This window comes from Phodopus roborovskii, unplaced genomic scaffold (genome assembly GCF_943737965.1).
Source record: "Phodopus roborovskii unplaced genomic scaffold, PHOROB, whole genome shotgun sequence".
In the NCBI taxonomy this organism is placed as follows: Eukaryota; Metazoa; Chordata; class Mammalia; order Rodentia; family Cricetidae; genus Phodopus; species Phodopus roborovskii.
The window spans coordinates 1,069,515-1,097,291 of record NW_026125545.1 but is presented as its reverse complement, the minus strand read 5'-3'; the positions used below and the strand labels follow the sequence as shown (position 1 = coordinate 1,097,291).

The following is a 27,777-nucleotide window of genomic DNA, read 5'->3' as shown; positions in this document are numbered from 1 at the left end:
GAGGGGAAGCAGGAGGGGAGGTAGAAGAGGGAGGGGAGCCTTTCCAAGCCTATTTACTTCAGTGTTACATTGGTGGTTATGTGAAAATCATTAAATGTTCTTTTTAAGGACTAACAGCAGTTATGATCAACATTATACCTGGTATCCTTGAATTCAGCTATAATCCAGAAGTAGAAAAATGTATCTCCTTCTGAAAGCTGCCTTATATGTGTCAGCGAAGGCTGTGAAACCAGAAGTGTTCACTCCCAGAAAGCTCAGACTGAACAAAGCATGCAATAAGTCAGAGTGCCACTGCTTAATCCACTTGGTCAGATGCAGCTATCTCTTTCTGTTCTTTATGTTTCTAGCCTTTACTTAAAACGATACTTAAAAAACTTTGTGAGAAAGCAAATTTACTTAAACCAATAATTTAGGCTCCTGGGTTTCCTTTTCATCTGCATACTCACACATTTTTGGTGTAGTGTTTATTTTATATTTTTTCTTAATTTCTGATCAAGGCTATATAACCTTTACCTCTTTTGAACCCCAACTGTGCGATTGACACCTGTGTTAATGTGGGTAAACTCTGCTCTATAGTGAGTATATGTACAATTTAAATGTCTAAACTTTGGCATTCTTAAAGTGTCCCCTAGATCCTATTAGGGCCCTGCATATCATGTCCAAACCTTAATAAAATTCTGACTGACTTCTCAAGGTGTGGCCTGTGCACTGTGTATCTGGTAATAAACAGAATGTTCTTTTGTGTCTTAAGGATCCTGAAAAGTGGACATACTGGCTTCAGATGTTTTTGTTGGCCAATTTCGTTGGAGAATTTGCATCCCCATGAGTTGATCTTCATGGTGTGTTCTTTCTGTGGACAAAGTTCACCGTTAGCTGAGAGGAAGACACACACTGAGGAGTCTGTCTCAGGCAGTGGTCACTGACCTCACCTGCATCCCTCATGTTCTGGTCTTCACTTCTTCAACTCATTTTTCTTGGGCTTTGAGGGTGGTGAGGCAGAGAACCAGATTTCTATAAATGCAGCAATGTCCCTACTTGCAGCTTACTCAAACAGGTAGGCTCTTAGGTTCAGTGACCTTGACATTGTCAACCTTCAGATTCCAGTTGGCTAGGGTCAGACACCAGTGTTCAGTTCCTGAATGATTTGCACAAGGTCCTTTTGTGTGCCTTCATAAGGACAGACAAAAGATGTTTTCCCAATGGGACTCCCTCTTTATTATGCCTGACCCTCCAAGAAGCAAGCTAATCTCAGGTGATTGGGAGATTTTAGAGCACTAAGAGGACTTGCCTAGCAGGGTGAAGTCATTTGTTCAATGGTACCTCAGAAGAGTTCATTTACCTTCAAAAGGTAAGCTCTTTTCATTCAAGTCCTCCTCCTACTTCCGCTAAGACTTGTTTGCAAAGTGAAGCATTCCATTTAGCTGGAAAGCAAGGGGCGGGGCTGTTAGCAGCCTTTCAAAAATTAGCAGTGCGGTAAATGGGCTTTATCAAACATTTTCCTTTCCTAACCTTCATCCATTCCCCTCACCCCACTCCCTTTAGGCTTCTTTGCTCACTGTCATGAGACCAGCATGCTTTTCAGGATACAAGAGCTGTAGGACTTAGCATCTAGCTGCCAAGAAGACAGTTTTGCTAACATTGTTTATCTTGGCAAGTCGGTGTGGACTAGCAGGTGAGAGCTGGGAAAACAAACAACTACTCTACCAGCATCCCTCTTTCCTTTTACAGACCATCCCCATCCCCCCTTTTAAAGCTCCCCCTTTTAAAACTACAAAATCTAACAGGTCAGGGAGGAGCTTTCTACTGGTTGGTGCCTCTTTGCATGGGAAGGGGTCAGGTTTATCTTGATAGTCTGCTTGCCATTTGGCTACCCTGCTTATTGTAAAAGTCCTCTACCCACTTCAATCCTGGTCTGGGGCCTGGGGCCTGGGGGCGGGTGTGGAGTGGGGAAAGGCAGCAATAGTGTAGACTATATTGTTTATTTGCTTGTCACTTACCAAGTCTCCATAAATAGCTCATAACTTAGTTTCACCAAACATGCTTCACCTTAGAGACCCAAAAACATGATTCAACATTTTTCAACATTCTAGAAGACAGCACTCCTGGAGTCTATCTAATAAGTGTGGGGTCTTACTGGTAGACCTTTGAAAGTATCAAAACTGGGAGATTCGTCACAAGAATCTGAAGGAAGAACCAAACCTTTACTAGGCTCTGTAGACAAGAAGGAGCAACTGAAAAATAGAAACCTGTTAACCTTTGGAGTATCTGTGGTAGAATCTGCTTCCAGAAATGTCATCCTAAAATCACTAAGTTAGATGACGAAGAAAAGGAAATTGAAGAAAATGGTGGAGGAAGAGAATGCCAAGCAGGATAAAATGGCTGCTGCTGCTGGTGGGTAGGTGGGTGGGGTTTCCCTGCAATGTTTGGTCTGGGAGACAGGACTTGACAGGGTGGGGCAGGCAGTCTCCAAGAACTGATGCTTTCCCGAGAGGAGTTTACAATGGAAATGTGTTCCATCTGGTTGGGTATTTGAACCTATCTGAACCTTTAACAGATATATAATGTACTTATAAAAGAAAGTGATTGGGTATCTGTGGTGTAATCTTGGGACCTCCCTTCCTCCCTCCCTCCTTTCCTACCTTCCTTCCTTGCTTCCTTCCAAGTAGACTTGGAATTAATAGAAGTGCAGCTTCTATTGGTAGGAAAAGACAAGGCTTTCATAAGTGAAAATGCTCTGTAGATTAATTTAGAGATACTAATTAAAATCTTAGAATATTTCATAGAGCATGAAAGATTCTCAGATAGGTCAACAAAATGGGGAAGAATAGACTGGCCCTAGGTGACATTTAATTGATAATTAAAGGTATCACTGTTATTGAAGCTGGAGAGATAAATGGATCAGTGAAGAAGCAAGTAGCTGAGAGGTAGAAGACATTTGAGAACAACACTAGACAAACTAGAAGAAAAACAGTACAGGAATTATGTTCTATGTAGATCTGAATATTACACTAAACTTAAGTGTCAAACAGATTAAAGAGCAGATCATATTTTAGGTGTGAAAATCACCTGAGTTGCCTGTTATCCATATATTCAGCATTGTTAGAGAGGTAAAGACATATGTAAACATTTAAAATTATATAGTAAAATATAATGAGAGTAATACATAGAGGCAAAATCTGAAGTCCAAAGTATGATGAAGTGGATAAATATTGACTGTGACAAGAGTAAATTATGGTTATAGTTAGGAAGGTTTTATAGTCAAAGGAACTGAAGAGGTGCTCTAGAGCAGAGGATGGCAAAGGTTTCCACAGGCCCAGGTGATGAATCTTTTTGGCTTTGTGGACTGAGGGTTTTAGTTGGAGCTGTTTGCCTCTGTGGTTAAAGCAGAAAGGCAGTCACAGAACAGTGAATGCACGCACATCGCTACATCTCAGTTGTAAAACATGGAGATTGGAGTTTCATACACTTTTGTATTTTGTGAAATGGTCCTCTTGGTTTTTAAACTCCTTTAAAAACTTCTTAGCCTATGGGCTTCATAGTGGTAGACCCCCCAGCACTTTAAAACAAAGGACAAACCAACCAACTGAAGACATATGATGGGCTGGGTTTGACAATTTGTTCCTTGAAATAAAAGTCTTAAGGACTCTTTTATGGAAAAAGGCATGTATGGTGGAAAACCCTGACATCTGCATGACCCACTTAAAAATCTACAACAAACATCCAGCTTTTCAAGGCTTTGAGAAGTCCTGCAGTGAGAACCAAGTATAAGCTGCTCAGCCCAGACACACCTGTCTTATTGTTTCTATTGCTGGTTGAGACTGCAGGACCACAGGAATTCTTAAACAAGAAAAACATTTCATTGGGATGGCTAACATTTTCAGCAATTTAGTCAGTTAAAATCATGGTACAACATGGTGGCTGGCAGATGGACAAGGTGTTGGAGAAGTAGCTGAGTGTCCTACATCTTGGCTTGCCGACAACAGGAAGTGGTCTGCCGACAACAGGAAGTGGGCATGGCTTGAGCATATATGAGACCTCAAAGCCCACCTCCACAGGGACACACTTCAACAAGGCCACCTCCTAATATTGCCACTCCCTTCAGGGGCTATTTACTTTCAAACCACCACAACATCTTGACTCATTTGCCCCAAGACCCATTTTGTTCCTCAAAATTTCAGTTCTACAAGGCCAAAGGAGTAGCTGTGTTTCTGAGAGGACCTGATGGTACTTTTCTCTTGTTCAATTGCACATTAGCTACATAGGCGTTTGGCTTGTTCTGCACCCACCATATAGGTTTTTGTTTGTTTGTTTTGTTTTGTTTTTTGTTTTTTTCCTATCTTGGATATTCATGTCTGCTTCCCCCTTTGCTAAAAGGTTCCTTTATAAGATCTTCAGAAAGATCTACTCCACCTTGTTTATCAATTTTCAACTCAACTATTTATTCCCGAAAAAGGTTTTCTCTGATGCTTTAGTCTAAGCTTCCCACTGCCAGCAAGCTCAACCATGTGATTCAGAGTCTTACTCATTGAATGCTAGGGATGAAGAGTTAGCCCAGTTGGTAAAGTACTTGCTGCACAAACAGGAGATTCTCTGTTTGATTCTGTGCACTTACATGGGAAAGTACATTCTTGGAATCCCAGTACTGTGGAGGCAGAGACAGGAGGATATCTGGGTCTTGCTGGTGAGCCAGTTAGAAAAATTGGTGAGATCCAGGTTTAGTGAAAGGTCCTTCCTCAAAAAGTAAGGTGGAGAGCAATACTTGATGTAAACCTCTTGTCCTGTGCATACACACAAACACACATGCATACACATAGCACACTCATGAATTTTATTTTCTTTTCATCTCCGTGTTTGAATATGAACACATTTCAGCTCTTCTTTGCTTTGAGGTTGACAAGACTCACCTTTGCTACAACAACATGTATTTCAAAGTACCTGTCACAAAAAGTGAATAAACATAATTTAATTCAGAGAGAGGGAGGAGAGGAGAAGAGAGAAGAGAGGAGAAAGAAGAGTAGAAGAGACGAGAAGAGAAAGAGGAGAAAGAGGTAGGAGAAGAAGAGGGAGAAAGAAAGGATGAGAGAGCATATTATACACCATATTTCACATTTTGGGAAATACTATATTATGCCAAAAGAAGTACAAATGTTAAATTAATCTAAATCTCTTGGAAAAAACAACCTACATGGTGTCACCAGTAGTTTAGTAGTCACCATGTGATTTAGTGCTTTAGTCTCCAGTACAACTCAAGCAAAGGTTATGCTAGACACTCATGTAATTACACCCATCCACTGTTGATGTTTCAGTAAATGGTACCATTTATTTGTTTTCTGGAATGTAGGCAACTTGAAATGAGAACTATAAAATTGCTCATGTGTTTTGACATCTGAAGAGTAAAACATTTTTTTTTCGAAAGAAATTGATATCATAGCAAACGATTGAAAACAATTTCACCATGCTATTAAAAATGGCCAGAGTGAAAACGGCATCAACACCTGGAATTGTGTTTATCAAGCTATGTTAAGTGAAAAGAGCAGAACACAAAGTACATGCCCTCTGATTCTTTCTATAAAAACACACATTAACCACTAAACAGCTAAACAAGAAATTAGTGCAAATTGAATCTCATCTGCTGTAGCCTTTGCCTGAGCAATGTACAAAAACTGACAAAAGGAGAGGGAAGCTTGTCAGCACTGAGGAGAGAAAACCGGTTTTGGACATGCTTTAATTTGTCTGAGGTCAAAAGAGGAGACTAATTCTTCTGAACTAAAGGAGGTAAGGCTTGCTTCATTTGGCCTCAAGATAAGTCCATGCTTGGGGCCCCAATGGCATGCCTACTTCTTAATAAATTCCACTTTGTTGTATCCGAGGTCTTTCTCAAGGTAGAAGTCCATACACATGACAAAGTATTTGTGTTAAATAAGATGGTTTAATATGAATTACATGAAGACCTAGTTCCTAGATCTTGAATTTATTAGCTTTGATCTATTATAAAAGGTTAACAGACATTTGCTTTTTAAACGATCATCTGGAGGGAGAGAGATTGGCCTCTTATTTACAGATGTTCTATGTGCCTGCTGCAGTCAGGAACAAATGGTAAGCTGTCATCTTAGTACGTGCAGACTGGGCTGTTTGATCTGCAGGGTGAGCATCCACTGGTGTGTACGTGAGCTCAATGGAGGAGCCGTGGTAAAGGGAGGACTGTTATGTAATTATAGCATCCATAGCGTCCGACGCGCCTCCCAGCCCAGTCTAATAGTTTGTACTGTGAAGTGGGCGTCATAAGGATAGTGAGAATTAATTAATGTTTATGAAGACTTGTCCAGAATCATGGGAGGAAAGTATTTTATAGGCCAAGTACTGCAGTGTTTGGGAAAAGGTGTCCTCTTTCTCCTAAACTGCAGGTTGGAGCTGGTTGGATAGAAGTCTTGTCGTTTCAAAGTTAGCATTCAGTTAAAAATTTTCTCTGAAAAATTTGGGTAGATACCTTATAAGTCAGAGTTATCTGCAGTGTTTTGCCCTCATAAAACTTAAAGACTTGATGTTTGACAGGCTTAATGTATGTCATGTACTGTCATTTTCATCAATGCCACATACGGTTGGTTGCCCAGCACACACATGCTATCATACCACTTCTTTATAGTGTGTTTAGTAAATGAATTATATTATGTAAATATAATAGTTTATAGTTCAGGAGTAAAGTATCTCAACACAAAACAATGCGGTAGTTAAAAATTCACACTTGAGTTATTCAAATTTTATCTGGTCTTACAAAATTGAAACATTTTGGGCCATTGAGATGGCTCAGCAGGTAAAGGCACTGGTGACCTGAGTTTCATCTTTGGGACCCATGTAAAGGTGGAAGGAGATTAACCCCAAAAAGTTGTCATGTGACCTCATACTTGTGTTGTGACATAGGGCATCGGTGTTCCCACCCTACCCCCTACAAACATAATAGAAATATAATAGAAATGAAACATTTTATATTTTAAGTGCTATCACTGTACTTAAAGATAATTTTGATAGGAAACAGATCTCTGTGCACTGTCTTATAGAAGAAGATTTGGACTCTGAAGGCAGAAAACACATGACATTAAAGTTGTGACATCATTGTGATGTTACAAATAGAAACCTTTTTACTTAAACTTTTCAACATAACATGGCCTGAAAGGTGTCATAATGGTTCCTCATCCTACATTCTAAGTGGTTCGCAGCTTGATTCTCTGCCCTTTGCCACTCCAATCTCTTAACAAATGTTCATTATTAGGAAAACACAGTAATCATCCTACTTAATTCAGTATCATTTTTTTATTTATCTGAGATGCCCTTTCTTTGTAATTAAAAGAGATGTTCAGAGTATCCATAGTATAATGCTATCATTTTCTTGTAAAAGATGCTTACGTTAGCAGTTTATCATTCACAAGTATTGAGCATTAGGCTAAACACTTATATATATATATATATTTTTTTTTTCTTAATTTTACAAATCTATCCCAGTTTCCCCTCCCTCCCTTTCTCCTCCCCTCTCTCCCTCCCTTCCTCCCATTCTCCTCCAACCACCCTCCTATCCCATCACCCCCTCCCCCCCCCACACACTCCACAGGGAGGGTGGTGCCTTCCAGGAAGGATCAACAAAATCTGTCAAGTCATTTGGAGGAGGGACTAGGCCCTCCTTCCTGCCTCTAGGTTAGGGGAGCATCCCTTCATGGGAACACTTTTAATAGTGGGCCTGCAAAACAAGGGGTCTTGCTCTAAGGCTGAAGATCAGCAGTATCAAACACATTTGTGCTGATCTTCAATTCCTCTGACATTTTGTTTGAATTTCTTGACAGCTCTCTACGCGTCTTTTTCAATTATGCCAATTATTTCCCTTTTAAACTTGCACTTTCAATGTAAATACTGTGGCTTGCTTGGTAAGCCAGAGAAATGTAAAATCATTAGAGGGTCTTGTGTCATCTACTTACAAAGTAATTGACCAGAGGCACAGAGCTCTTGAAAATGTGTTTGAGTATGCTACTCTTTAATTAAGTGCATGTGTGTTGCTGGGGGTTACACCTAGGGATTTATGAATTCTAGATTAATCCTCCTCTTTTACTGAGCTACACTCTCGGCCCTATGGTATTACTTTGCATTAATTAGAACATTAATCTATAGTATTTATATGTTTTAAAATTAGAGAACACTTCTAAATACTATCATTGGAGCACCTCAAAATGGGAGACTAGGCCAAATTGAGAAGCAGCAGAGAGGTTCATGAAAACCATGATTCGTCTAGGTGTGAAGTTGGAATATTCCTAGGAGATAGAAGATCAAACCAAGAGAAAATCCAGATGTTCCATTTAATGTGATAGAGCCAAGTTATAACAAATAACTAGGCTTCCTGCTTTAGCCTTAGATTTTATGTATTTATTATTATTATTATTATTTTTACATTTGATCAATGTGATGTAGAAACCAGAAAAGTTAATACATTGATAGGAGATGGCAGGAAAGCAAACTGGCATAAGAATTTGTGTTTAATAGATGTGACAGATCCATATTTGCAGGTGCTGGGGATGAGAAGTCTAGGGTTGAAGTGATGTTACCCCAAATGTAAAGCACACCTTCTGAGAAAAGAGTTTTCTGACAAGATATTTAAACTTTAAGTAGGATGTTTTCTAAGATCTTTAAGTGGGAAATTTTAACTAGCCTGACAGTTCAACTTTAGTATGCAGAAGTCCTCAAGCTTCTCATACATTGTCTTCAATCTGAGGTTCTGTAAAGCAAGTGAAACTTGACCTTGTCTTTAAAGGTCTCCTATTAGGTCCTGTGTGGATTGCGTGCTTGCCTGCCCTCTGTTCATAAGTTTTGAGTCCTCTGCCTCTAGATGGACGTTGTTAATGAGGGTTAGTTGGAGTTAGTATGGGGCTTCCACAACGAGAATGAGGTTAGTAACTTTTTAAAAAGAAGAGATTAGAGGCCTCTCCTTCTACCTCCTTTCCTTCCTGTCTCTCCCCTGCTTCCTCCTCCCCTTCCCTCCTTCCTTCCTTTTGGTCTCATAAGGCCTTAATAAAAATGCTTGTCATAAAACCCGGAAGATGGTCTTCTCTAGATTCCAGATCTGTTGGTCTTCATCTTTAATTTTTTAGTTTCCAGCACTGTAAGCCATCCATCATTCTCCCACAAGTGTATGGCAATTTGTCATAGCAGTCCAGGTTCACCAGGACTGGCCTTCTTGGAAGCTTACCTGGTGTGGATGTAAGAACATCTCCACCAGCATCCTTGGCTCACATTGTTTCTTCCAAATGGATTTGTTCTCCAGATTCCTCCCAAGATCCAAATAATACTGAATTATTAGGTCACTAGTCAGAGACTGCCACAGAGAGGAACAGATTTTGTAAATTGACACCTTGACCTTGTCCCTGAGCAGACAATGCTAAAACCAACTTAACTAACTGGTCACAGACCTAAGCAGATGAGCTTGGTTGACTGAGAGGAAGCAATAAATTATGTTTGTATTGACCTTAGTAAACCTTTTAATTCTTTCCCACATGATATAGTTCTCAACAAATTGGGAAAATATGGCATAGCGTCTAGGTAATTGCTCAACGGCAGATCAATGGCTGAGGCCTGCGGCATGTGTTTCATGCCTTGGTGTACTTGAACAATTTCTTCACCTGTAGGTAATGAGGGGGCCTTTAACTCTAGAGAGGATGCTGGCTTTTTCTCCCCTACTGTGGTGAGGGTGTCATAGCTATTCGCAATGTGACCTGAGGAGACCTGAGGTCTGGAGTTCTCCTAAAAGCTGGTCCATTTGCACAGAAAAATTGGACATGCTCTTTCCCTTGGCACCATTCGTGTAGGCTCATGGCTGCAGTCAGTTCAAGGTGAATCTTCTAATTGGCTTTGTCTTTTGTCCCCACCTGTCTAATTGATGAGTGTCTTCGTCAGCCTCTTAGTTGTGAATGGGAATACCCTGGAATGTATTGGCTCCAAGTCAGAACACCTAAACAACTGCAGAAAACTCATTTACTCATTCACTCAACAAGTTGTTTAGTGGCTCCCTCCTTGTGCTGGCACTGCTCTAGGCAGTGAGCATACTGACTAAAGTTCAACCTTTACTTCAGAGGTGCTTGGACTGTCTGAGGGCACGGCTATGCATGAACAGTGGCTATATTAACTCCAGAGGCCTCTGTCTTTGCCTCACAGAGAGTCTCCTTATTTGTGTTCTCATGTTACTTGTACTCCATGGACGAGACTCCCGTGTCTCTGTGTGTTCAAACTTACTTCCTTTTCTTAATACATTAGATTATTGCCTACCCTAAAGGTTTTGTCTCTGCCTCTTCAGTGTTCCCCTCCTCCTCACTTCTCCTCATCCCCCCCTGCTGCCCCTCCCTCTCCTGCTCTTCCCACTTCTCCCCCCTCCTCTTCCCCTGCCCCTCCTCCTCTAACTCCTCCCCTGTTCCTCTTTCTGCTCTTCTCTCTGCCTCTCTGCTCTTCCTGCTCTTCCTCTTTCTGCTGTTTCTAATCATCCATCATCCTTTTCCTTCACCCTCTTCCCCTCCCTCTTTTTTTGGTTTAACTGTGGGCTAAACCCTGGGTATTGCAAATGCTAACTAAGCAAGTGCTCTATCCCTGAACTTCATTCTCAGCCTCTAAAAATGTCACTTTAACTTAATTGCCTCTTTAGAGTTCCTATGTCCAAATGGAGTCCTATTCTGAGGTACCAGGGCTTAGGGCTTCAGCACATGGATTTTGGAAGGATACATTCCAGCACACAGAAATGATACAATGGTGGAGACAAGAGTTAACAGAGGTATGACAAGTTTTATGTGCATTCAGACATTATCTTGGGACCAGGACCAAGAGGAGGAGGGGCAGGGGAGGAACAGGGAGGAGGAGAAAAGGAAGAGGTGCAGGGGAGGAGCAGAACTGGAATTATAGATGGTTGTAAACAATCATGTAGGTGCTGGGAATTGAACCTTGGTCCTTTTGAAGAGTAGTCAGTGCTCTTAACCACCAAGTCATATCTCTATACCCCAGTTTTTTTTCATTAAGGCTTTTCCTTGCTAACATGAACTTGTTATCTGACTTCTTATATTCTTTAATATTGCTGATGATGACAGTGGTGGTAATGATGGTGGTGGTGGTGATGATGATGGGGTGGTGATGATGATGGTGGTGGTGATGATCATGGTGGTGATGGTGATGATGGTGGTGGTGATGAAGCACTCTATGATCTTTTTATTGCCCATTTTTCTGTGATGGTTTAGAAATAACATCTTGCAGTGAAAATAAAGTTATTTCACATAAACTGTAAAAAATGTGGAGACTGTCAGCAATAAACAAATAAGAGTAATGAGAATATGAGTTGTTGAAACTGGACTTGATTTAGAAAAGATTAAAGAGTAGTGATCTGTTCCCAGGAGTGTGGATAGATAGACATTTTCAAATGACTAGTGTGATATAAAATGATACAGTGTTTGCAGGGCAGCCTGATGTGAATTATCACAACTTAAAATTCTGCTTCTAGAAATTTATCTCATGTATAGATTATCTCATGCATACTTATATTCAAGCATATATTGCTATAGATTACCACAACATCAGCAATGATTGAAGGAAAAAAATAAGTAGAGTGTTAAAAGACCGGTTCAAAGTCAGCATTGAGCATCCATATGACAGAACTGTATGTTGCCATGTAAAAAATGAGTTGACTCATGACTACACATCAGCATGGAAAAGTATTTCAACAAGTGTGTTGTCTAGTGGACAAGACCAATGTTGAAAATTGCTATGTAAAATAATCCCATCCATATTAAATTGTGTGTATGTGCATGTTCAAGTGTGTATGTTTAGCATATTCACAATGATAATGGCTAGAAGAAGGGACAGGGGTAACTTTTATTGATTTAGAGAATTTTTATCTTTTATAGTAGAGACTAAATATTTTCATTGTGCTAGAAAAAGTAATCTTAAAAAGTTTGGGTCAAATGTGCTTGTGAGATATTTACCAATAATCTTATTTAATACCTGATTTCATGAACTGCTGGCTTACTTAAATATGTTGATTTTTGTATATAGGATAATTCTTGCATTTAGGATATTAGTATTTCATAAATTTCCCCTCAAAAAGTACTTGACATTCCAAGAGTGGTCAATATTCCAATAAATTAATAATATGTCAAAAATTCATCAAATAAAAGTGTTATAGGCTAAATTATAGCTCCCCAAATTCATGTGTGCCTGCTATCATCCAATACCTCAAATATGATTATGCTTAGATGAAGTATCTTTAAATAAATAAATTAAGTGTTTTGACTGTGTCTACACATCATTGATATAGTGCCTAGTATATATGGGGACCTACGTTTAATCTCCAGGACCCTCCCAAATCAATTAATTAAGATAAAATAATATTGTATGGTTGGCAAATGCAAATGGCTGACATTTTTATAGCGCAGGAAGTTTGAACACAGGCATATACAGAGGGGAAGATAGGTAAGGATGGATGGAGCTGAAGGCCACACACAGGTAAGGAGAGAAGGCTCAGAAAAAATGCTGTCCTGTTGACACATTGATCTTACATGCTGGGCTTTTTAGGATTGTGAGAAAGGAAAGTTCTGTTGTTTAGCCACTTTGTTGTGGAAGTCCTGTCAAGCTATAGAGTAAGCAGACCTACCTCACACCTAGGTGTGGTGGCACACACCTTTGATCCCAGTACCTGGAAGGCAGAGGCAGGTGGATCTTTGTGAATTTAAGGCCAGCATGGTGTACAGAGCCAGTCTTAGGCCAGCCAGAGATACACAGTCTCAAACCAAGCAAAAACCAAACAACCTTCCCACAAAACCATATAATAATCTCTTCTATGATCCCCATTGGAATTCTTGCCTTGATTTTGTAATATTTTAAAGTTACTTAAGTATATTTTACATGAACAATCTTGAAAAATTTTGATAAGCTACTCAAGTTAGCAATAAGATGTGTGTACATGTGTGTGTATGTGTGCATGTGTTTATTTGCATTAGTGTGTGTGATGTGTATGTGTGTGTGCACGTGCGCAGCAAGTTACACCTTTAAATGATAATCAAGGGCAGAAACCTAAAATTAACCCTACAGAAATGGCCTAAGGCCACCCATAGAATGCACTGAATTGAGCAAGGCAAGGTCCATAGGCAGCTGAGCTGAGAGCTGCACTGCAGCATTAATTAGATGAAAGTATTTGGAACGGAAACCGCCTCACTGTGGTGGTTCTCACAAAACCGAAGAACTGCGGCTTCATTCCATGTATTTTTGTAAACATTCATGTCTCACAAGAGAAGGCAAATCTCACAAAGCAGGGACTTTAAAAAACTGAGAAGAAACTATCCTTAAGTTGACAGACTTTTGAAGACTTGGAGTGACTAACACAGTTTGTGCCGTACTTTTTATTAAACAGTATCAGAAAGTTTTAGACAAAGATTTTTAGGTTTTGGATGGTAAATGCTTATTGAGAGTTGAAGGTTGACTAAAGGTATGGTTAGCTACTTGATAGTTATAAAGTCTGAAATGCTTTGTGGAGGGGAAGTTACTTTTCGTTAACTGGGTTGGATCTTATGTATTTATAGGAAATGTTTCCATTTAAGAACATTGATACATTAATAGTTTCCAGGCACATTTTATGGCAGGCCTAAGTTTGTTCTCTTTTGAACATCTAGGAAAGGATGTTTTTAAAGTAAGCACTTAGATTTGCCTGGATTTCATTTATAAAGCAAGGGTCTTAACTCTAAATGCTTCTGAAATCAGGCTATGCCCCGGAGAAGTGAATTCCCCAGAGATGACCATCGTGTCTTCCACTCATTTTCTTCCTAAATCCCTGTACTTTGCCCGTGTTTGTCCTTTTGAAAAGCAGGAATGGGTCCAGCTCCTGGCTGCCCCTCAGGATCCTCGGATTTGTGATTTTTCTTCTTTATTTCCTTGGAGATGTTGTTCAACTGTAATCCTTAGGGCAATCCTGCTCTACAGCTCCATGTTAACTTCAAAGCTGAGGCTGGACCGCCATCGTTAGCGGGAGTGGTGAGACATCCAGAAACCAAATTTCATTAGGTGGAGAAAGGAAATGTTTCTAATAGCCTGCTAGCAAGTACGCTCCAGTTCACAGGTAGAAATCCACTTGAGTCTTTTGTCTTAACAGTGTGTCGCTAAAGCCCCCTAGTGGCCAGGTGACCCCAGCCAGGTGCGGAGTGCCCCCTCCTTTGGAAGAGAATCCTGCCTGAAGTCCTCTCCCTCACTTCAGGCCTTTCTGAATCATGGGAGAAAAACTCTTGGGTCTCCAAGCTAGTTTGATTCCCTAATTTCAGGAAGTCTCCAGGAGCGCAATTTCTAGCTCCCCATGCTTCCAGGAGAGGGAAAGGCCAGAGCTTTCCCTGGCTGTGGACAAGTTGGGTCTCTGAAGCCACTAGTTCTACAGAGTGGTGCTGGGAACTGTCCTGCAGAGTGGGGGTCTTGCCAAGTAGCTAGGCTGAGAGCTGAGGTAGCTCCCTAGTTTGGGTGTCTTATCCTGTCTGTGTGGCTTCAGGAGAGGATAAATCCTCACCTCTAGGTACCGCAAGGAAGCTCCAAACATCCTGGGAACAGCTATATCCACAAGTCTTGAGTACCTGTGCTAAAACAAATGACCCATAGACATAGATGTAGACACTACAGTGCAGACCCATGAGACAGTCCACTTGTACCAAGAATCCACAATGCCCCTAGAGGGCCCACGGGCCACAGCCATTCAGTAAGCATGTGACAAAAATGCTATGTCTTCTATGTGTACTCAGTGATAGCAGGTCTCTGGCATACTATAAGGGCATACTTTGAAAATGGGGGCTTAGTGAACGTAATCAAATCTTGGTGATGTCTGTATGTTTTGAAGGAGGTTATTCAGGAACTGTGAAACATGCACTTTTTATTAAATGTTTAAATTAAGATGTTATTTGCTGTGAGGTGTATGGGTGGCATTGTGGTGAGCATTACAGGTGATGCAATTAACTCCTAGGGGAGTCCTAGATACAATTTCTTCTTGCTCTCAAGGATGAAACTGTGGTCCACCGGAGACCACAATCCCTCCTAACCCTGTCCTCTTCAAGATCTGCTTCAACTTTTCTATACTCTGAAACCTGTCTTTTCTCTGCATTTGGACTATAACTCTATCAAATCTGTTTTTGCTGAGATCATCCTGGAATGAATTCCCTGTTTAGTCTGATGCATCTTAGTGACCCCTTGAATAACACTGGGCATGATTGGTGACTTCCTGAAGGCACCATCTCCCTCAGCCTCACCAGCTCTTTCAAATCTGTGTTGATACTTCCTGATATATCTTGGGATCTTTGGTTACACTTCTTCTCTGCTTGCTTCAGTCATGGATATACATTGAAGCATCTGGTAGAATGTGCTTCATTAAGAAATGTAGATCCAAACTCCAGAAATTTATAGGACTACTGGTTTATATTTGAAAAAACAAAAAGTCCGTGTTTATTTTTTTTTAAGAAAATTTATTTACGTGTGTGTGTGTGTGTGTGTGTGTGTGTCATGCCATACATGTATGGCAGTCAGAGGACAACCTGCATGAATCAATTCCTACCACCATGTATACTCTGGGGATTGAACTCAGGTCATCAGGGTTAGCAGCAATCACCCTTATCCACTGAGATGAGTCTTTCTTTTTTCAAGATTTATTTTATTTTATGTGAATGAATGTTTTTCCTGCATGTGTATATGCATACTACATACGTGCCTGGCATCCTGATCTCATGGAACTGGTCAGTTGTGAGCTGCCAGGTGGGTGTTGGAACCAAATCTTGTCCTCTGCAAGAACACAAGTGCTCTAAACCATGGGCCATCTCTCCTGCCCTCCGGCATGGTTCCCAATAACATTACTTGTCATGTTTCCCCCTCTTGTCCACTCCCTCTTTATCATCTATGGCTTCTATATGTGATGATTTCCAAGTAGGAATGCCTAACCTTGAGCTTGCTTTAGAGTCCAGATCACTGTTTCCAAATCAACTCAGGCTGCTCCTGAACCCAGCTGGTCTTAAACAGAAGTCATGAATCATTCCCCAAATCTGCTTCTCTTCCATCTTTTTTTATTTTATTAAGTGGCATTATCATTTGTATAAGCAGACAAAGGACTGTCTCCTTACCTCCTTCTTCATTCATGTTCCCAGAGGAGCACCAAAGCTCAACTACTAACAAGTTGTCATGTTTTATTATTTATTTCCTATAAAAGTCCATGTTAAATGATTAAATCCAACAATTATCAACTCTCACACACACACCCAGTAGCCAAGTATTGGTCCAAGTGTTGGCTCTTTCCTCCTGGCCTCTCTACATCTTCTCTGGTCTTTCACTGTCTTAAGGGCGATTTTTAAAGAAACACATCTAAGTATGTCATGCCTTTACATACAGTAATACTTCGACAGGCTCTCAGTACACTTGGAATACATGTTCCAAGCGCCTGGAATACCTGGTCCCCTTTCTTCTGGTGTTTTACTCTAACTAATCTTCTATCTTCTACTTCTTTCTGTGGTCATATCTCACTGGGCTTTCCCCCCCCTCCTCACTGGGCTTCTTAAGGTTCCTTTGCATTTAAAGTCTTTTTACAGTCAATTTTCTTGGCCCAGTATACTTCACCTTTTTAAACAATCTTTTTTTTTCTTCTTCTTCTTTCTACTGTCCTTTCTCCTTTCTGTCTTTTCTACTGCTGCAGATGAACTCTGGGTTTTGCACATCCTAGGCAAGTGCTTGACAATCGCCCAACACCTTCAGCCCTTCATCCACACTTTCCTTGTGTAGCACCTGAAAATCCTTCTATCTCACCCTGAATATTACCTCATCTGGGATGGTTTGCCTGGTGTTCCCTACTAGGCTGAGAGACCTGATGATGTCCCCTGAAACTACAATACTAATTGCCACCCTCTTACTCATTATATGAATTTTCCTGCAACTATTTTCCCAATAAATAATCTACTAGTCTCCCTGTGAGACAAAAGGTCCACGTTCATTTCATTTCCCCATTATCTTCAGCTTTTCGTATAGTGCTTTAACTTTGGTAAGTTCACCATGTATTATGCACTGAATGCATGAGCAAGACAGGGTTTCCTACACAGGACTGAGAGAGCTGAGCTATAGAGTGCTTGCCATGCAGGAATGAGGACTTCATTCAGTTCAATCCCCAGCACCCACATAAAAAGCCAGGCACAGTGGGGAAGGGCTGTAATCCCCTTCCTATGTTGGGCAGGTAGAGACAAATAGACCTCTATGGTTTGCTGACCAGACAGTCTAACTTAATTGCTAAGAACCAGGTCTCTGTGAAAGACTCTGTTTCAACAAAAACCAAACAAATAAATGATCCCCGAGTTCTACATGTTCATGTTGCACTCCCAGCCTCATGACATGTGTGTGAAACCAAATACCAGAATGTACTTTTGAATTATCATAGCTAGAAGATGAACGATGCCCAGTGGATATTGGAAGAGGAGAGAATGTTAATGATTTTTTTTTCCTGGAAAATTTCACACAGAGACAGTTGTAGTTTTTGGATATGAAGTGTCCCCATACCCCCACAAGACTCATGTACTTTATGTACTAAGCCCCCCTCCCCACAAGGCTTATGTACTGAAGTACCCCTGCCCCCTCCCCATACACAAGGCTTGGTTCAGTGCTGTTGTCTTGAGTGTGAGAGACTAGCTTCATCAATGGATTCCTAACTTGTGTGGCATCCTTAGGATATTCCGAAAGATAGGAAGTTGATAAAAACAGGCCATGTGGTCTGTGGCACCCAGGCCTTGCAAGATGGTATCTTATCTAAGCCTTTTCATTCCAGTACATTCTGTGTTGCTCTATTGCACCAGGCACAGACTCAGGGAGCTGAGTGGCTGAAAACTGAGACCTCATAGACCATGAACCAAGGTGAATCTTTCCTTCCTTTAAGTTATTTTCTTAAGAACATTTGGTCACAGCCACAAAAAGTAACTAGTCTTTCATAGATGGTAAAGTTTTCATAGATGGGAAATGATATCCTAGGCTGTGGAGAAAACAGGAACAATAGTATATGGGTAGGAGAAGATGGGGTCCGTTTGACGACTAACTAGTAACACTTGCATCTCTAGGGAAGGTAGATTCCAGAAAGCTAGGAAAGAGGTAGGAAGGGAGGTACACTATAGAGACCTTTGGGGTTGTGACATGAGTGGCATTCTGAGAGAATTATCTGAATGTGGTATGTAGGGAAAACTTTGGCACCCCAAAACCAGCTAGAAAGGGTACATAGATTTCAGCGGTGATGAAAAAAGTTAGAACTCTGGTAATAGCAGTGAGAAAAGGAGGGAGACTAGACCTGAGGCTCAGATGGCAGAGGCATCAATTGCTGGGAGTTTGGTGACTCATTCCATGCAATGACTAAAGAAACAGGCCAGATGACCCTCACATACAGATACCACAAGAAAGGCAGGGCTACAGTGCCATAGCAATCAGTCTCAGAGTGGCTAGAGTTCTAGGGCAGATCAGACTGTACTGTGTCCTTTCTGCAAAATCTACAAGAGTTCATTCACAGGGCAAAATCTATCTCTGCATGTGCGGGACCGTTAGGATGGCTTCTCAGCTGATTTTTGAATGGAAAAACTTAAATATGGGCTTTCTTTTTTCATTAATTTTTTCCCTTTTCTTCTTTTCCCAGATGGCTGTTATGGTTCAGTCCACTTCACAGGTATGCCCCAGGATTGCAAATGACTATTTCACATTTGCTGTGTAAACTAGTGACTCAGTATGTTGCTTTAGAACTAGATACGTGCGGTTTTGCTTCACTTGAGGAATTCAGTAAAGAACATACTTCATGTCAGCAAAAAGCCTCGTAAATCCATGTGAAGGACATGACCAGACTCCCCTGCTAATCGTACAGCTGCATGGACCTGGTTTCCCTTTTCTGATGGGGGCTTCTCAAGTCTTCCCCACAGTCTTAGAAAGATGAGGAACAACACTCGTGTTCTTTTCTTGAATCTACTCCTACTCTTCAAGGTTAAAAAATAACTGAAGGAGAAAGTAAAATTGAACAGAGTGTTTTTTTTTTTTTGTTCTGTATGTAAAAAACTATGCATGTGTTCCCCTCCAGATGGGTCCTCCAGGGATGCCTGCCAGAAAAAACAAACAAGGCGACATGGCCCTAGACAACTGCTCTTACATAATGGAGAGCTTCTGTACTGGCCCCATGTCTGTAAACTGTGTGTCCGGGGATAGACAGCTAACCAGAAGCATACCTCATACATAGGAGAGATAGGAGAGGTAAGAAACAGAGATGATTAGTTTTCTGTTACAAAAGAGCATTAGAATTGTCAGTGCTTCAAAGAGCACTCCTGGCTGTGTTCGGCAATAAGAGGTTGGGACTACCAGATGACATGAAAGGAGATAAACACTAAGGAAGGAAGGGTTTCTGCAGAGCTGGGCATGTGGGGTACTGAGTCCCTGGTGGAGTCTCTATTTGAATATGTGGCTGAGATTGATGACCTTTCATGGCCTTTGTGGCATGGGACAACCACACTGTGTAGTGTTCATTTTCCCTGAGTGGTAGGCTAGATGTCTCTCTAGACTTCTTGAAATTTTCTTGTCTTTCCCATTACTTTATCCATGAACTTGGAAAATTTCTGGACATGCATGAGGCTAGGCACCCGAGTTTTTAGACTTCTTTTTTTTTCGATAACAAATTCCTCCTAGGAAGTTGATACATTACTTATCAAAATTTACACTTCTAAAGCAAAGCCCTTCATATGATTTATTATTTCATGGATATCTGAAGCCCAGCTTTGCTACATTTCTGGCTTGAGTGACATTGTTCTTTCTGTATGTGTATGCATGTGTGACACACATTCACAGACACACACACACACACACACACAAACACACACACACACACCACTGACACTTGCTTTTTTGTGTGTGTGATGTGTGATGTCAGAGGATTTTCAAGACCTGAGACTATTCAGCACACCTTGTGATCTGTGAAGGGGCCACATGTCCCAGGGTGGAGCTGAGGTTGTCACCTTGGGTTCACAGTGGCCTGAGCATTTCTCACAGCAGGCAGTCCTCTCCTTCAAACACTACCCCTTTAATTTGTAGTTGACACTCTCTTGGAAGCAAAAACTGAAATTTCAGTGTACATTTGAGGTCAGAATTAGAAGCTGAGGAGTCAGCAGGGGCCAAACTTCATCCCATGGCAAATCCATTCTCGGAGGCATAGTGCCCTCTGTCTCTTCACCTCCTGCTTTAACTCAAAGCTGGCTGCTCCCCAGGACCACTTCTGCTGGGGCTCCCCAGTGCAGGCTGCTGTCCAGGTTCCTGTCCTCTTCACTTCTCCTTATACATTTACGGAAAGCACTGAAGTCATCTCATCGTGCTGTCATCTGCTACCCACCCTGCCTACTCTTCTCACTTTCCACATTCCTTGGTGTCTTTGGCATGTACCTTCTCCACTGTCTGTTTTCTCTTGTCCCTGTCATGAGTGAAATGATGTCCATTCTACCTAAGTTTGAGTTTGACTTCTGGGCTCTGGGTCCCATACCTCTAGTCTCCTTACACTCCAAAGATTTGTTTCTTTAATGTGTTTTCTTTGCTTTTCTTTTGCAGGGGTGGGTGGATGGTAGGTGGGTGTTCAAGACAGGATTTCTCTGTGTTGCCCTGGAACTCACTCTGTAGACCAGGGTGGTGTTGAACTCGTAAATCTGCCTGCCTCTGCCTCCCAAGTTAAAGGTGTATGACACCATCATCCAACCCAAGGATTCTTACCTAAGATTGCTTGGAGTTTGAAATATATGTATTTATTTTCACTGATCTGTCTTAATTCTAGACAACACACTCATTCCTGATCTCTCCACGTTTTTCACTCATTTTCTTGCAAAAAGCATGGCTGTGAGTAGATTATCCAGATTGTAAACCGAGCATTTGTTTATGTTCCTTTTCATTCACCCTGTGTTCCTGGTAGTTGTTAGAAGAAGGTTCAAGCTCCCCCACAAAACATTGATTGCTGTTTGTGGTCTGGCCTTCATTTAGCTTTGGAAGAAGATAAAAAGCCAGTGTTTGATGAGGTCAGCAGTGATGCAGATTCATGAATTGCTAATATTAATTAATTAGCCAATCAATCAGTCAGTTAATTGTTATGTGTATGTCTCTCTCTCTCTGTATATTCAAATGCCATGGCATGGGCATGAAGGTAGGAGCACAACTTTTGAGAGTTGGTTCTTTCTTTCCACCATGAGGTCTAAGAATTGAACTCAGGTCAGCAGGCTTGCTGGACGTTTTCATTCACAGAGCCATCTAGATGGTCCTTGAGTATTAATTTTTTAAAAGGCATTTTTTGCATACAATTAGCCTAACTAGAAGGCACTTTGAAGCTTATAGAAGTTTGTCTTTGTAGGCTAAAGCATGTTTCTAAAAGTCATGCTTCCTTCCACTTCTTAGATGCCTATGGATGCATGTTTGGACAGTTTCTTTTTGTGTTTGCTTTGTTGATTCTCATGGGAGATTGATGGGGAATTTAAAAAGCACAATATTTGTTCAGTCTTTGCTTATTTCCTAAGGAGTAAGATGGTGAGAAAACAGATCTATCACCTCTGAGTGTTTGTGGGACAAAACTAGTAGAAATAACAGCATTTTTTATTAGGAAATTAATATGCCTTGGAAATGATGACCTCTTTTCCTGAATAAACTGTGGTGATTTATGGGCCCCTTGCAACTGTTTTTAATCCCTGATGTTAGCGTTTATGTAATTTAAGGAGGAATAATTACAGACACGTTGGTGACATTCTCTGCTCAATGAACGTAATATGATACAAAATGCCAAAAGAAAGAACCATGGCACTGAGATGAAAATCAGCAGCTGTTTAGCATTTCCAGGTAACACTTGGCTTTTGTGACCCTTCCCAAGCCTCAGCTGATTATAACTGTCTTCGGGGTGGGGGGGGGGAGGCAGGGTGACCTGTTTTGCAAATGTAAAGACACTGAAGTTAATCAGTCTCATGGTTTGAATGAGAAATATCCCTCCCCACAGGCTCCTATATCTGAACACTTGGTTCCCTTCAGAGAGGGTGTGGACACTTGAAGAGGCGGGGCCTACCTAGAGGGCGTGGGTCACTGTGGAGTGGGTTCTAGACAGCCTTGCACTCTTGACCCCTGCTCTGGCAGATGTCTTAGCTTCTTGTTCTGCCAAGATTGTGAGGAGTCCTAGGCAGCAGCCTGGTACCACAAACTCATCTGTGCTTCCTACTGTGACAGGCTACATTGTGTCAAACCATGAGCTAGAGTGAGTCCTGCTCCTCTCATGTTGCTTCCTGTCAGGTATTTGGTGATAGTGACAAGAAAAGCAACCAGCAGTTATTAAACAGCGTGCCCAAAGCTGTAGAGGAGGGTCTGTTATGTACCTGGCCCAGCCTTGGGCTCATCTGTCATTTGCTGTTTGAATTTGCTTTCCTCCTCTCAATGGCTGAGATAATGTTGTTGTCAAGACAACAGACCACTATATTCATTTTACTGTGCCTAGGACGACGAGTCTCACCTGCTTTGCCATTCATATGGAATTTCATGCTACACTTAGTTAATATAGCCTATTCTTGTCAGGTGGTGGTGGCTCACACCTTTAATCTCAGCACTCAGAAGGCAAAGACAGGTGGATCTCTGAGTTCGAGATCAGCCTGGTCTACAAAGCAAGTTCCAGAACAACAAAACAAAACAAATAAACAGCAACAACAAAAATCCAAACATAACAAGAGACAGAGAGAGGGAGAGGGAAGAAGAAGGAGGAGGAGGAGGAGGAGGAGGAGGAGGAGGAGAGAGAGAGAGAGAGAGAGAGAGAGAGAGAGAGAGAGAGAGAAATAAAACCTTATTCTTTCTGGAGACTCAGAAGGCTGAAGAATCAGTAAAAGCACAACACACCAGGGAATCCTGTGCTTTGATATGTGGATGAGTGACAACTGATGGTCTACACAGCTTCTGGTGATGAAATTGAAGCATTTGGTGCTAACTGGCAACTGGGAGGGCACTCCCTACCTAGTGTGGGGTGATGACTTGGGAACTTCTAGAGAGCAGGGAGGAGGTGTAATTCCTTTGTTCTTGCAAATTGAGGATGACAGGTTAGACAGGTTGTTCACCATGCTCTTTGGAAAGGGAATGCCAGTGGTCTCTGTGGCTCACATTCCTTGATTTACATAACAGACACATCTCCCAGAAGTTTATGTGAGTGGTGACATGTTTTTAGGGAATCAGAGGATTCAAGCCTTTAAAATATCCCTACTTTAAATCTACTTGAAATTGGACTGAACTCATGTGATGGAGGGAATTCGGAATCAATCTACTGTGCAGATCTGGAGTTTCAAATAAAGGATGTGTTAGATGCAATCTGCCTGGGAACTCAGCACAGAAATTCAGAAGTGCTTCTGAAACCTAGTGGGAAGTAGTAACCCAAAAGAATATGGTGAGACCTCTGAGGGCCAAGTTTACTGTATGCTTTTGACAACTGTCCTTTGGTTAGTTTTATGAAAATTAAATAAAACAAAATAAGTCACTTTTACATATTTGAATTTAACCAAGCAATGGGCAGTTTCAAGGCGTGAAATGAAGCAATTTCCATTATAATGTAGCTAAGGCAAGCCTTCCATTCATTTGTCTTCCCATGATTTTCAGTGCAAAGATTTGTGGTAATCTTTTCTTCGTTCTCTTATGGATAATCAGATTGTGTTTCTCCAAGTTTTATTTCAAAGGAAAAGTCTTGGAGAATGTCATGTGTTTATGCTCCCATTGCCGCAGGTTTCTGCTAAGGTATGACTAGGGACCTTCAACTTTGCAGACCCTGACATTATACCCTCTTCATATTCTAGTGAACAGGGAATGTGCACATTCTAGCACCACTGCTCTCTCTCTCTGTGCATGGTGTGTATATGTATGATATATGTGTGTATGTGCATGTGCTTGTTCCTGTGTCTGAGTCCAGTTGGTCCTTGTCTTACACTTGCCAGAAGCAGAGTGTTTTGCTCTTTGTCACTGTATAAGCCAGGTTAACTGGCCTGAGAGTTCCTAGGGACCCACATGCCCCTGTTCCCTATCTTTCCAAAGGAGTATGGGGATGACAGACACATATGCAACTGCATCCAGCTTTATATGTGTTATGGGGATTTGAACTCAGGTCCTGACTCTTGTGGAGCAACCTTTTTACCCACTGAGCCACCTCCCCAACTGACAAGAGCTCTGTTACTGAGCATTTATCAACTTCCCCCGTTGTTCTCATCCGTGTGTGAAAAAAAAAGAGCATTCCTGTTGTTTTCATGTTTATTTAACCATGGATGAGCTCCATGTTCTTCATGTGCATTAAATCAAACTAACTGGTTTGTTTCTGGCTGATTGAACAGGAACAACACTCCAGAATGCAATTCCATTACACTCTGAAGCCAAGAATGTGTTCTTTGTTGTGACAGTCACAGGTCCCTGCAGGGTGATAACTGGACCTATCCAGCCTCATCATTCTGGGAAGACACGTAGGAATCAGTGCCAGGAGTTTCTAAGTTAGTTCTGAGCTTTAGACTCCTAATGGTAGACCAGCAGGAGTTCTAGGAGCAAAAATGGATACGAAAACTTTTGAGAAAACAGGAAAGAATCCCAAGAATATGACATCAAGAGTTTAGAGGGGGGAATATTACTATCTCATAGAAAATATTTTATTTTCCTGAGCCCGGACTCTCAGCTGGAGAATCTAGTTAATATTTTAATTGTTATAGTTGTTGTAGGTAACGGCTTAATTTATGGTTAGAATAACCCACAGAAGTGTGGCCTGTAGCTGTTTTTAAGACAATTCTTAAATGTTTTACTATTGCAAAGACAATCAACTATGCAAATAGCAAGTTTGCTACATGCCAGTCCTTAGGACTTTCATTGCAATATTCCCTTCTTCCCTTCATCAATCAAAATTTGTATCTCCCCCAAAGACTTGCTCTTTGCGAGACTTATAATAAAGAGGGGGTGAAGGGGAGAGGATAAGGAAGAGGGAGAAGGAGGGAGGGAAAGAAGGAGAGAAGGAATGCTAGAATATAACCCCCTCTTTTCCGTGTATAGAAGGCAGAAAAATATTTATTTTTTAACTGAATAAAATTTTATTAAATTAAAATTTCAGGTTTACTTTTCCATCAACCCTTTTTGACTATAGTGACTTTCCCAAGCATGGGCCATTACTTGGAAAATCAAACTCTGTTTTAGTGAGAATAAACAGAAACACAAGTAGGGGGTGATTTTATGTCTCTTAAGAGAACCAAACTGTCACTACACATAGGAAGTATGTTTCTTTTGACTGATCATGCATGAAGAAAGTCTAGTCCTCCAAAGTTACCTTCATACACACAATAGTAATAGCTTTTTTTTTCTAGACAACACAATTCACACTTAAAATGCAAAGGAATCTACAATACATTTCTGAGAAAAAAATCTGTGCATTTAGCAAGCTTGAAGACGATCAACTTATGTAAATTAGTTATATTGTATTTAATAGCAACAAATAATTGGACTTAAAAACTCAGTATTTGAGTTGACCTGATCCATAGACACAGCAACATACCAATCAATAGCTTGGTAAGATCTTTTTTAAAAAATAGTTTGTAAGAATTAAAACTTTTGAAAACCTTACATGCTGATTAATACTTTATACAAAAATCCAGAACACTAGAGTGATGAATGGACAACATCAACAACAACCCAAAAGTCATTATTCTGAGAATGGAAAACAGAGTTAGAGAACTCATTCTGCCTAATTCAAGGGTGAATTTAAGCTGGGTGTGGTAGTGCATGCTTTATCTACAGAGTGAGTTCCAGGACAGCCAGTGCTGTTTCAAAGAGAAACTTTGTTTTGCAAAACCAAAAACCAAAAATAAAAAAGTTAGTTTAAAAGTACCATGTGTGTGTGGTATTGCTGAGAGGCACACCTGTAAGTGAACAGAACAAAGTTGGATTTCAGCAACAGAGCCAACACATACATGGCTGGTAGATTCTTAAAAAACAAAAAGGCTCGTGGAGGAAAACAATAGATTATATACAGCTTTACCGAGAAGTTACACAAGTTTCCATTTACTCAGTTTCCATCATTAACAACATCTTGGAAAACTATAGTATAATGTTGCTTATTTGATGACATTTATTTAATGAGTTATACCCAAGCTTCCCTAGTGTTACCTATACTTATTTTTGTGTATGTTTATGTGTGCATTATATATTTGATTCTATGCAATATTATCATATCTGTAGGTTCATGTGTTTCCCTCCATCTGCATTCAAAACACTTAAAAATAGAGTTCTCTTGTAAGTAAGCATGCATGCGCGTGTGTGCGCGCGCACACACACACACACACTCACACACACAATACATCATTCATGGTTGAAATATCTGAAGTAAGTCTATATCTGGTACCCAGCGTCACTGACAATGTTACTTACTTGTGGATATGATTTGTCAAATATGAAGATTATGAAAGGGAACACTTGGGTTAGCTTTGTGTCATCATTTTCACATCCAAGGAGAAACAAAATCACATAGCAGTCAGGAATGAACATTCTCAGCCATATTACATGCTTTGAATCCTTCTTATGCATGAGCTGTGACACCTCAATGGGGACACTGCATGTCTCTGTGCTTTGATTGTCATCCCAATGACACAAGAATTGTAATGGTATCTATTTCATGATGTTGCTGTGAAGATTAAACTGTCTGTATAAAAAGTATATGGAAAGGTATCTTAAGAGTTGGGTGCCCCTTCTTCAAAACTAGATCTTCTGATTATGTGACCAGTTTCTATCTGTAGGCCAGAAATACAAAGGCAGCTACAGGTGTTAGTTTCAAATGTGAACTATCACTTAGGGATTTAACTGGTTCCCAGAGGACTCTCTGTGCTACTGGGTCATATCCAGTTGTCAAGAAAGGGGGTCCACTAAGAGAGTGGATAGTGTGTTCATGAAGGATTCCAAGGTTTGAGTGGTTGCCCAGACAGAGCAGTGTCACAGATCACTTTGACCTTGGTGAGAAGTTGGGGGATCAGGAGGCTGGAAAACTTCTAGTTCTCCTTCAGCTTTGTACCTGCTTGTGAAAGTGAGTGTGCATGAGGACAACAGCAGGTGAACATGAGTATGAGAGTATGTGCACTGAGAGCATAATGACTGTCAATTGGAATGTGTCAGCTTGATGGTGTTCGAGCTGTCAGTGGTTGGAGTTCCAGAGTACTTGATTCTGTGGGTATGCACAGGTGTAGGTGAGGTGTGGGAACAGAGTTAGGTGGGGAGATCTTGGCAGTTTGAATAAAGTAGTAACTGTTTCCAGGGACCTCTCTTTAGTTCTGGGTTAGCTCCTTTTCGGAACTGAAGAAAAAAAAATGTTATGCTGGCTTTTGAAATGCAAGTGTTAGACCCCAAGAGTCCCATTCAATCTTTGTATTTCGTGCTGTTCTATCTGGGTAGGCTGGGATGCGGTATTGTGCCAACATCATTTCTGAAGAGAAGAGAGGCAGCCATGGGGAAGGATTAGGGCACTCATGAGTGGAGATGGGCTCTGTTTCCTTCCAGCTTCCATTTCAGCAAGGCTTGTGGAAGGTACTGGATCTATTCATAGAGCCATTTTCCTAACCATGGTCCCAACAAAGCTAAGCAGTGGGCAGCAGACAGGCAGAAGGGGAATCCCATCAGCAAAACGTGGCCCAGAGAGGACTGAGCTGCAGACAGAGGAGTAAAAAGCAGCCTGAAGTGTTGGGAAGAAAACAGTCATCAAGT

General features: G+C 41.0%; 1 long non-coding RNA gene across 1 annotated transcript; it reads left to right on the top strand.

Moving 5' to 3' along the window:
- The first annotated feature begins 1,099 nt into the window (after positions 1 to 1,099).
- LOC127216412 (uncharacterized) lies at positions 1,100 to 18,942 on the top strand. The gene is made up of 3 exons (XR_007834022.1): positions 1,100 to 1,348; positions 17,828 to 17,913; positions 18,677 to 18,942. It is a non-coding gene; the product is annotated as an uncharacterized LOC127216412 (long non-coding RNA).
- Positions 18,943 to 27,777: the final 8,835 nt, after the last annotated feature.